The sequence below is a fragment of the Apium graveolens genome, chromosome 1 (genome assembly GCF_009905375.1).
Source record: "Apium graveolens cultivar Ventura chromosome 1, ASM990537v1, whole genome shotgun sequence".
NCBI classification, from domain to species: Eukaryota; Viridiplantae; Streptophyta; class Magnoliopsida; order Apiales; family Apiaceae; genus Apium; species Apium graveolens.
In genome coordinates, this window is record NC_133647.1 from 44,385,023 (window position 1) to 44,394,928 (window position 9,906).

Genomic DNA, 9,906 nt, shown 5'->3' on the forward strand with positions numbered 1-9,906 from the left:
CAAAGTCACTTGTAAATCTATACTTTAACCAAATTAGACTCTAACGCTCGCTTTGCGCTTACTGATTCTCTTAAGTCACTCGAGTACCCTCGGCTCCACCATTTTTAATAATTTAACCATTACGAGTTTTAAGGCGATTCTTTCGCGAGTGTCTTATCAACTGCCTAGCACACTCTACATAAATGTTTCATGCTCCAATTAGTCATTTAAGGGCCTTAACCAGGGTTTCAAAGTAAGGCGAGGGGTAAAGGTTCGTTCGCGAAATACCGTTACTTAAAACGGTCATTTCTCCTAAACCGTACATCGGATTCAAGCAAACCACATATCAAAACGAAGCTTGAAACATAACCTATCTAAGCATGGAAGTGGTTAGTTTATAGAAGTGGGTGTTCGGGTCCAACAGTTAATCACAAAACAGTTTATAGAAAATCGGGCATTACGACGGCTATAACCTAACGATTTCCAAAGTTTAAACTACACCAAATCATCACCAATTCAACAACAATCCAACATCCATCAACATCAAACTAAACCCATTAATCTAAGCACTATTATCATCCAAACAAACCAAACTTAAAACTAAGGGTTCAAGAGTTTATACCTTCCTTGGAGAGTGGGTAGTCACTAACAAGCCTCTAGGAACCTTGATCTATGCTTAATCAACCTTAAGCTTTCATGAAAATCAAGAAAATCAAAGTAAGTTACTATTCACTACTATTCATCATCATCTTTGATGAGTGGATTAGCTATGCAAACCATGGAACCTTGATCTTAAACTCATGGTATAACTAAGTTATGAAATATAGGATCCAAGGAAACAAACCTTGTAATTTTCCATGGCCTAGAACTTGAGTTTTGAAAATCTATTTCTTCATTTCTTGAAAAGGCCGAATGGAAGAAGAAAGAAATGGGGGAGAGCTTTTGCTTGCTTGTCTTGCCTTGATATTTGTGCAAAGAATGCATGGTTGTGGTTAATTATTGGCTAAATATCTTGTTTTCACTTGCTTATGCATTGCTTGCATCACTACTTTGCCACATGTCTCATTCTTGTGGTGTGATGATGTCACCTTGCTTCTAACCACATGTTTTAGCTTATATTAGAAGCTTCTTTCTCATGTTACTTGCATGTGCTTGCCCCTTGGACGTTTATTTGTTTTACGGTTCGCTTAACTCTCTTTCTCGTTGATCGTTTGAGGGATCATACCCGGGATCTTATTACTTGGGTTCCCTTAACCTTTCTCAATACATTATATTCCTTTTATAATCCTCTCTTATAATCCTTGAATTTAAATCCCTTTAATCATGTTACCTTATACTCAATTCTTTCGGTATCTGGTGGATTTTCGAGAAAAATCAAAGTGTTCGGAATTGGATTCTGACGATCTTTACATACACTTATTTACTTTATGGAATACTAATACGATCTTAGAATTTCCATAACAGTACTCCTATATAGCGTGGTCTGATAATTTTTCTTAATCAGCATCATCAGCAAAAGTTACTATTCATCCGTGTTTCAAAAATTCCAAAAATTGGGGTTATTACAATCTTCATTCAAGAGCAAGACTGAATCATCAATTCTTGAGCCTTATCATCTACTACATGTTGATCTATTTGGTCCAGTAAATGTCATGTCTATTGTAAAGAAGAAGTATGCGTTGGTCATAGTGGATGAGTTCACCAGATACACATGGGTGTATTTCTTGCATACAAAATGTGAAACTACATCAATCTTGATTGATCATGTCAAACATCTGGATAAAATGGTCAAAGATTCTGTGAAAGTTTTAAGGAGTGATAATGGCATTGAGTTCAAGAATTTAATAATGGAAGAGTTCTGCAAAAGCCATGGAATAAAGCAGGAATTTTCTGCTCCTGGAACTTGTTAGGGCAAAAACACGCACTAATATTCACGCAAGTATACGCGTTCGCAAGTAATATAGAATACTTTCTAGTTCGTTCCCTCAGAGACTCAGACTAAATTATTGTCTAATTAAACTCACTCACCAATGCATGATTACTTCTCAATGTTAAGATAATAACACTTAAAATTGTTGATTAAATATTAACTATAATTAACTACTCAATTAACCACTTAACTAACACTTCAATTTATCAATAATAAAACACTCATGAGATCACAACTTCATTATTACTTCCTTCTATAGCCATTGTTATTACCTTTAGCATGTGACAGTGATGATATTAATCGAATAACACGAAACTGATAAAAGCCAACTTTCATTGTACTAATACCATTCTACCAAGCATCCACAATTAAGATAGAAGTTGAATAGTCATCAATTATGTTGAGTTCCTATATGTCTACAGAAATTGACAACACAACGATTTAAGCACAAGTTATTCCTTTTGATTACATAGGGCAAATAAAACTGTTAGAGTTACCCACTAATCATGCTCAACGTACATGAACCTATGCTAGCATGGCAAGTTCTAAATCTCAAGATCCACCGTCGCTTCACAAGAGATTAACACCCTATCTTATATGTTCGCGACGCATATAAGACGAATACGCACAACCAATACTAGATATCATGCAATCATCACACACTAAAGTATTAAACAATTAACTAAAGAATTCCATAATAAATTCGTTGCAACCCCATGATCACGATTAGCCCATAACAGAACTTATCGCCATCATGGGTTCATATGAAATCATGATAAACAAACACAAGAAAATAATAACTAAACTAATTATATTAAAACAGAGTACGTCACAAGAGTAAATAAGTCAAAGCAAGAAAACTAGCATCCAACGTTACAACGAAACAAGAATCACAAGAATATATGCTTCCTCTTCGTTGCGGTGTGCTAAATCGGTCTTCTTCCTTATCTCCTTCGCTTCTTGCGTAAAACACAATCTAAAACATAATCCCCTTAATACTCTCTGTGAAAACGTCTCAAATCTACCTATATAATAGTCCCATAAAACTCAGATTACATAGAAGTTGGAAGCCTAACAGAAGTAGAAGTCTAAAATAATTTATCTTTTTCCCGACCCTGCGCGGCCGCTCAGCATAGCTGCGCGGGCGCGCAGGTTGCTGCGCGGCCGCTGAGCATTGCTGCGCGGGAGCGCAGGCCTCCACTGGAAAAAATCCAGGTTTGCTCCGTTTCTTCGCCGTAATCTGCCCATTCCTTTCCTCTCGCAATGGTGAACACATGTCAAGGCTTATTCTTGATGATTCCTCCCCCAAAATGCAACTAATACCCTGAAATGCATAAACACTAGAAAAAAGCATCAAATACACAAAATACTTGATTTCAAGACACCAATTTAAGCCATTTTAAGACGTTCTAAGTGGTATAAAATGCCACTTATCACACCCCCAAACTTAAATCGATGCTTGTCCTCAAGCGTCACAGACTCAAAAACAAATAAAAATATGCATGAATGCAATCTATATGAAAATGCAACGATCCCCATTACTACAATTAACCAACCAAATTGTCACATCTCAACGAATGCAGTTAGACAACTAAAGATCAATAAACTCATGCAAACGGACATACAGCCAGAAACGTGGTGTGTGTAAATGCTTAACAGATATGCTTCGGAACTAGACCAATTACTATGACTAGACTATCCTCAAGGCAATCCTACAATTATACAAAGAATAAAAATTCTAGGCACAAAGTGATATACAACACTACAAGAACTCTGGAGCTTACTACAGAATCGTGCTTTTTATTTACAACTCAAATGCTTATTTGACCGTGCAATGAGTGAGGTCCACAAAAGACTTATACAATGGTATCCATGTAACGAGCGTTAGGTTAGCGGACCCCAGACTCTAAAATCCTTAGGTCACTAGGCACAAAGTCCCCTAAGAACTTAATAACTCGAATACCAAAGAGCCCACTCTTGATCAATTATGCAAAAATATTTTTTTTTTTTTAATTTCTTTTTTTTTTTAATTTCTTCTGAGCAAGTGCCTTTTCATTCCAGTTCTCCTCCTCGGGCTTCCTCTCTCGCTGTCCAATCACACGGCGAATCGCCGCAGGATGATAATCAACCGTCAGCCCACGGACTACAGAAAACCCATTCTTTTCAGCCTTCGCGTTCGCGTAGAACTCGCGAACAACGCTCATCGGTACTGCTTCGGGTGACTCACAAAAAGCTATCCACCCCTTCTTTGCAATCATGGGCAACAACTCATCATCCCTCCCTGATGGTAAAAACCCCCTCTCCTTCAGAATCGGCTTCCCCAACAGCCTAGTGTACTCCTCCTCCGCAGCTCTGTCAGTTAACCGAGGCCTTGCAGCAGTACCCCTCGATGAATCAGCAGTAGGAACTGTGCTGCTGCTGTCAATAGTGTGTGCTCTCTTGGGTGCCATTGATTTGTGAATAAAAGTGTGTAAGAACTGATTTTTGCTGTTTGTGAGAGGGTTTAAGTGTAGGAAGTTTTGTGGGAGATATGTAGGATAGGTGTATGTATATATAGGGTGTGGATTAGATTAGGGTTTGGGAATTAAGGGATAAAATGATGGGGTAGTGGGAACAATTCGTGGGTTTATGGGCTAAAACTGTTTTTGTGTTTTTGTTTGTTTTTTTTTCTAAACTGTAAAAAATTTTCTGGAACTCGACCCCTGCGCGACCGCTCAGCATTTCTGCGCGGGCGCGCAGCAAGCTGCGCGGCCGCTCAGCATAGCTGCGCGGGCGCGCAGAGGGTCTCTGGAAAAAAAAAATTCAGCCCCTGTTTTCTGATTTTTTGTGTTTTTGGATAGGTTAATAACTTCTAAGGGTTCCTGTAACAGCAATTCATGGGTTGCCTCCCACGCAGCGCTTCTTTTTCGTCATTAGCTTGACGTTCCATACCTTTCTCAAGTAGTCAACAAAATGGCACTCACCACCTCTCGGTTTGCCATGTCCCCATAGTAGTGCTTCAACCGCTGACCGTTAACCTTGAATGCTTGGTCCGAATCATTCTCAAAAATTTCCACCGCTCCATGTGGAAACACAGTTTTGACAATAAAAGGTCCAGACCACCTTGATTTCAACTTTCCAGGAAAAAGTCGGAGCCGAGAGTTGAATAAAAGAACTTGTTGCCCTGGCACAAATAACTTAGGATGTAGCTTCCTATCGTGCCACCTCTTCACCTTTTCCTTATACATTTTGTTATTCTCGTACGCTTGAAGTCGAAATTCATCAAGTTCATTAAGCTGAAGCATTCTTTTCTTACCAGCTGCATCTAAATCCAGGTTCAATTTCTTCAATGCCCAGTAGGCCTTATGTTCAAGCTCCGCCGGTAGATGACATCCCTTACCGTACACCAACTGAAACGGTGACATCCCAAGTGGAGTTTTGTATGCTGTTCTGTAAGCCCAAACAGTTTCATCGAGCTTTAAAGACCAATCCTTCCTTGACGGACAAACAACCTTCTCTAGAATATGCTTTATCTCTCTGTTAGACACTTCCGCTTGACCATTTGTTTGCGGATGATAGGCAGTAGCTACTCGATGATTCACATTATAACGCTGCATCATAGAAGTGAACTTACGGTTGCAAAAATGCGATCCTTCATCACTTATGATTACCCGAGGTGTTCCAAACCTTGTGAAAATTTGCTTATGAAGAAAATTTAGCACTGCCTTTGCATCATTTGTCGGTAAAGCTTTAACTTCGACCCATTTTGAGATATTATCGACTGCCAGCAAGATGTACTGATTATTGCAAGACGAGATAAAAGGCCCCATGAAATCGATTCCCCATACATCAAAGACCTCGACTTCAAGCATCACATTTAATGGCATTTCATCCTTCCTTGACAAATTTCCCATTCTTTGGCAACGATCACACCTTAAAACAAACTGATGAGCATCCTTGAACAAAGTAGGCCAGAAAAAACCTGCTTGCAGAATATGAGCTGCCGTCTTCTCACCTCCATAGTGTCCACCATAAACCGTGGAATGGCAGTCTCGTAATATCCCCTCTGTCTCACAAAACGGGATACATCTCCTGATGATCTGGTCAGCTCCCTGTCTAAACAAATATGGTTCATCCCACATATACCACTTCACCTCATGCAGAAACTTCTTCTTTTGAGCGGATGTTAAATTAGGAGGCATTATGTTGCTGACGAGATAGTTTACAATATCTGCAAACCATGGTTCTTCCTCCTGAATTGCAAACAACTGCTCATCCGGAAAAGATTCATTGATTAACGTCCTATCTTGTGAAGTAGAATCGGGATTCTCCAACCTAGAGAGATGGTCATCTACTTGATTCTCAGTGCCTTTTCTATCTTTGATCTCTAACTCAAATTCCTGAAGTAAAAGCACCCAACGAATGAGTCTCGGCTTCGAATCCTTCTTAGAAACCAGATAGCGAATAGCTGCATGATCAGTGAATACTGTTACTTTCGTACCAAGCAGATAAGATCGAAATTTCTCAAAGCCAAAGACTATAGCCAAAAGCTCCTTCTCAGTAGTGGTGTAGTTCAATTGGGCACCATTTAAAGTCTTACTCGCATAGTAGACCACATGGAAGAGATTTTTCTTGCGCTGTCCCAGAACTGCACCTACCGCATAATCACTCGCATCACACATCATCTCAAACGGTTCTGTCCAATCTGGTGCTGTAATAACTGGTGTAGTGATCAAACTCTTCTGGAGAGTCTCGAATGCTGCCAAACATTCATCATCAAATTTGAACGGCACATCTTTCTCAAGCAAATTGCACAACGACTTAGATATCTTTGAAAAGTCCTTTATGAATCGCCGATAAAAACCCGCATGACCAAGAAAACTACGGATTCCTTTCACAGAATTAGGTGGGGGAAGATTTTCAATGACTCCCACATTGGCCTTGTCCACCTCCAGACCCTTGCTAGAGACCTTATGCCCAAGGATAATGCCTTCACGCACCATAAAATGACATTTCTCCCAATTAAGCACCAAATTAGTTTCCACGCATCTTTTGAGTACGGCGCGCAGATTATTCAAACATTCATCATATGAGTGTCCAAAGACGGAGAAGTCATCCATGAACACTTCGACGTTATTTCCAATCATGTCAGAGAATATAGCCATCATACATCTCTGAAAAGTGGCCGGGGCGCCACATAACCCAAACGAAACTCTGCGAAAAGCAAATGTGCCGAATGGACAAGTGAAGGTAGTCTTTTCCTGATCCTCTGGTGCAATACAAATCTGATTATACCCGGAATAACCATCCAGAAGACAAAAATACTCATGACCTGCCAATCTGTCAAGCATCTGATCAATAAATGGAAGAGGGAAGTGATCCTTCCTTGTGGCTTTGTTCAATTTTCTATAATCCATGCATACTCTCCATTCTGTAACTGTTCGAGTAGGGATGAGCTCATTCTTTTTATTTGCGACCACAGTGATACCTCCCTTCTTAGGTACACATTGTACGGGGCTCACCCACGAGCTGTCAGAAATAGGATAAATTATGCCTGCATCTAGCCATTTCAGAATTTCTTTCTTCACCACCTCCTTCATGATGGGATTCAGTCTTCGCTGCTATTCCACAGTTGGCTTACTACCTTCCTCTAGCAGAATTTTATGCATACAATATGAAGGACTTATCCCCTTGATGTCTGCTATGGTCCATCCTATAGCCGATTTGAATTCTCTCAAAATCCTTAAGAGCTTGTCTTTCTCACTACCTGAAAGGCCAGATGAAATAATAACAGGTAACGTAGATGAATCACCTAAAAAAGCATACGTCAAGTGTTCAGGTAATGGTTTGAGCTCCAAGGTAGGTGCTTCCTCTATTGATGGTTTGAGCTTCCCTTCAGCATTCTTAAGGTCAGAAGTACCAAGAGATTCAAATGGTATGTCCAGCTTTCGCTTCCATGGAGAAGCGTTCAGATATTGTAATTGCTCGTTGCTATCTTCATCATCGCTGTCAAAATCCCCCACTAAGGCCTTTTCCAATACATCAGACATTAGCATGTGATCGAGTTCCGAAGTAACCGCAGTATCAATCACATCCACTTTTAAGCACTCCTCATCTTCTGTAGGGAATTTCATTGCCTTGAATACATTGAAGGTTACATCCTGATCTTGGACCCGTATAGTAAGTTCACCTTTTTGCACATCTATCAAGGTACGGCCAGTAGCTAAGAAAGGCCTTCCCAAGATTATGGGAATCTTCTTATCTTCCTCAAAATCCAGAATAACAAAACCTGCTGGAAAGAAGAGCTTATCCACCTTGACGAGCACATCTTCAACTATGCCCCTTGGGTAAGTAATGGAACGGTCAGCCAATTGTAGCGACATGTATGTGGGTTTTGGATCAGGCAGATCCAGCTTTTTAAAGATCGACAACGGCATCAGATTAATGCTTGCTCCCAAATCACAAAGGCACTTGTCAAAAGTTAGATTGCCAATGATGCAAGGAATGGTGAAGCTTCCTGGATCTTTCAGTTTTGGTGGTAACTTTTGCTGCAGAACAGCGCTGCATTCTTCCGTGAGAGCAACGGTTTCAAGGTCATCCAGTTTCACCTTCCTTGAAAGAATAGTCTTCATAAACTTCGCATAACTAGGCATTTGTTCCAGAGCCTCAGCGAAAGGTATATTGATGTGAAGTTTCTTAAACACCTCCAAAAACTTCCCGAACTGTCTATCCAGCTTTTGTTGCTGCAATCTCTTAGGAAAAGGTGGTGGAGGATAGAGTTGTTTCTCCCCTGTATTAGCCTCAGGCAGAGTGTGTTCAACAGTAGTCTTCCTTGGTTCCGCCGCTTTCTCCTTTTGCTTAGATTCTTCATCTCTAACTTCAGCTTCGACTTCCTTTGCCTTTTTAGCATCATCTACTTTTCCGGACCTTAATGTAGTAGCCTTAACTTGCTCTTTAGCTTCCTTCCTGCCTGGTACTTCCGTGTCACTGGGAAGAGTGCCAGGTTGACGATTGAGCACTGCATTGGCTAATTGACCGATTTGATTTTCCAAGGTCTTGATAGAAACCGCCTGACTCTTGCACAACAGCTTAAGTTCCTCAAAATCAGTACTAGTGGGTGCAGCTGCACTTCCCTGTTGAGGATATGATTGCCTTGTAGCATACTGCTGTGGTTGCTGGAATCCAGGTGGGTTAAACTGTTTACTCACTCCTTGCTGATATGGTGGCTGAATAGTATTCTGATTATTCCCCCAGCTGAAATTTGGATGATTTCTGTTATTAGGATGATAGGTCGCTGGCACAGGCTGCTGTTGTCGCTGATAATTATTCACATACTGAACAGATTCGTTGACAAGAGAACACTGATCCGTAGCATGAGAACCTGCACAAAACTCACAAACCATAGCTATTTGATTAACTCCATACGTAGCCAGAGAATCAACCTTCATTGATAGCGCTTGGAGCTGGGCTGCAATAACGGTGGCTGCATCAACTTCCAGAATACCTGCTACCTTGCCTGACGTCATCCTCTGAGTTGGGTTTTGATGCTCATTTGCAGCCATCGTCTCGATAAGATTATACGCCTCAGTATAGCTTTTAGCCCATAAGGCGCCTCCAGCTGCTGCATCGAGCATGGGCCGAGATTGGGCCCCCAAACCATTATAAAAACCAGTGATCACCATCCAATCCGGCATTCTATGATGTGGACATTTTCTCAACATTTCCTTGTAGCGTTCCCAAGCCTCGCACATAGATTCTGTAGGTTGCTGCGCAAACTGAGTAAGAGCACTCCTCATAGCAGCAGTCTTTGCCATTGGATAAAACTTCACCAGAAACTTTTGCGCAAGATCTTGCCACGTAGTGATGGACCCAACTGGTTCAGAATGTAACCAGTCTTTAGCCTTATCCCTCACTGAGAATGGGAAAAGCCTCAACTTGATAGCCTCATCAGTCACGCCATTATACTTAAAAGTGTTGCAGATCTCGACAAAATTCCTTATGTGCATGTTGGGGTCTTC

The 9,906-nt window shown here is 40.7% G+C and overlaps 1 non-coding gene across 1 annotated transcript; it reads left to right on the forward strand.

Moving 5' to 3' along the window:
- Positions 1-9,580: 9,580 nt before the first annotated feature.
- LOC141679879 (small nucleolar RNA R71) lies at positions 9,581-9,687 on the forward strand. The gene has a single exon (XR_012558201.1). It is a non-coding gene; the product is annotated as a small nucleolar RNA R71 (small nucleolar RNA).
- The last annotated feature ends 219 nt before the right edge of the window (positions 9,688-9,906 follow it).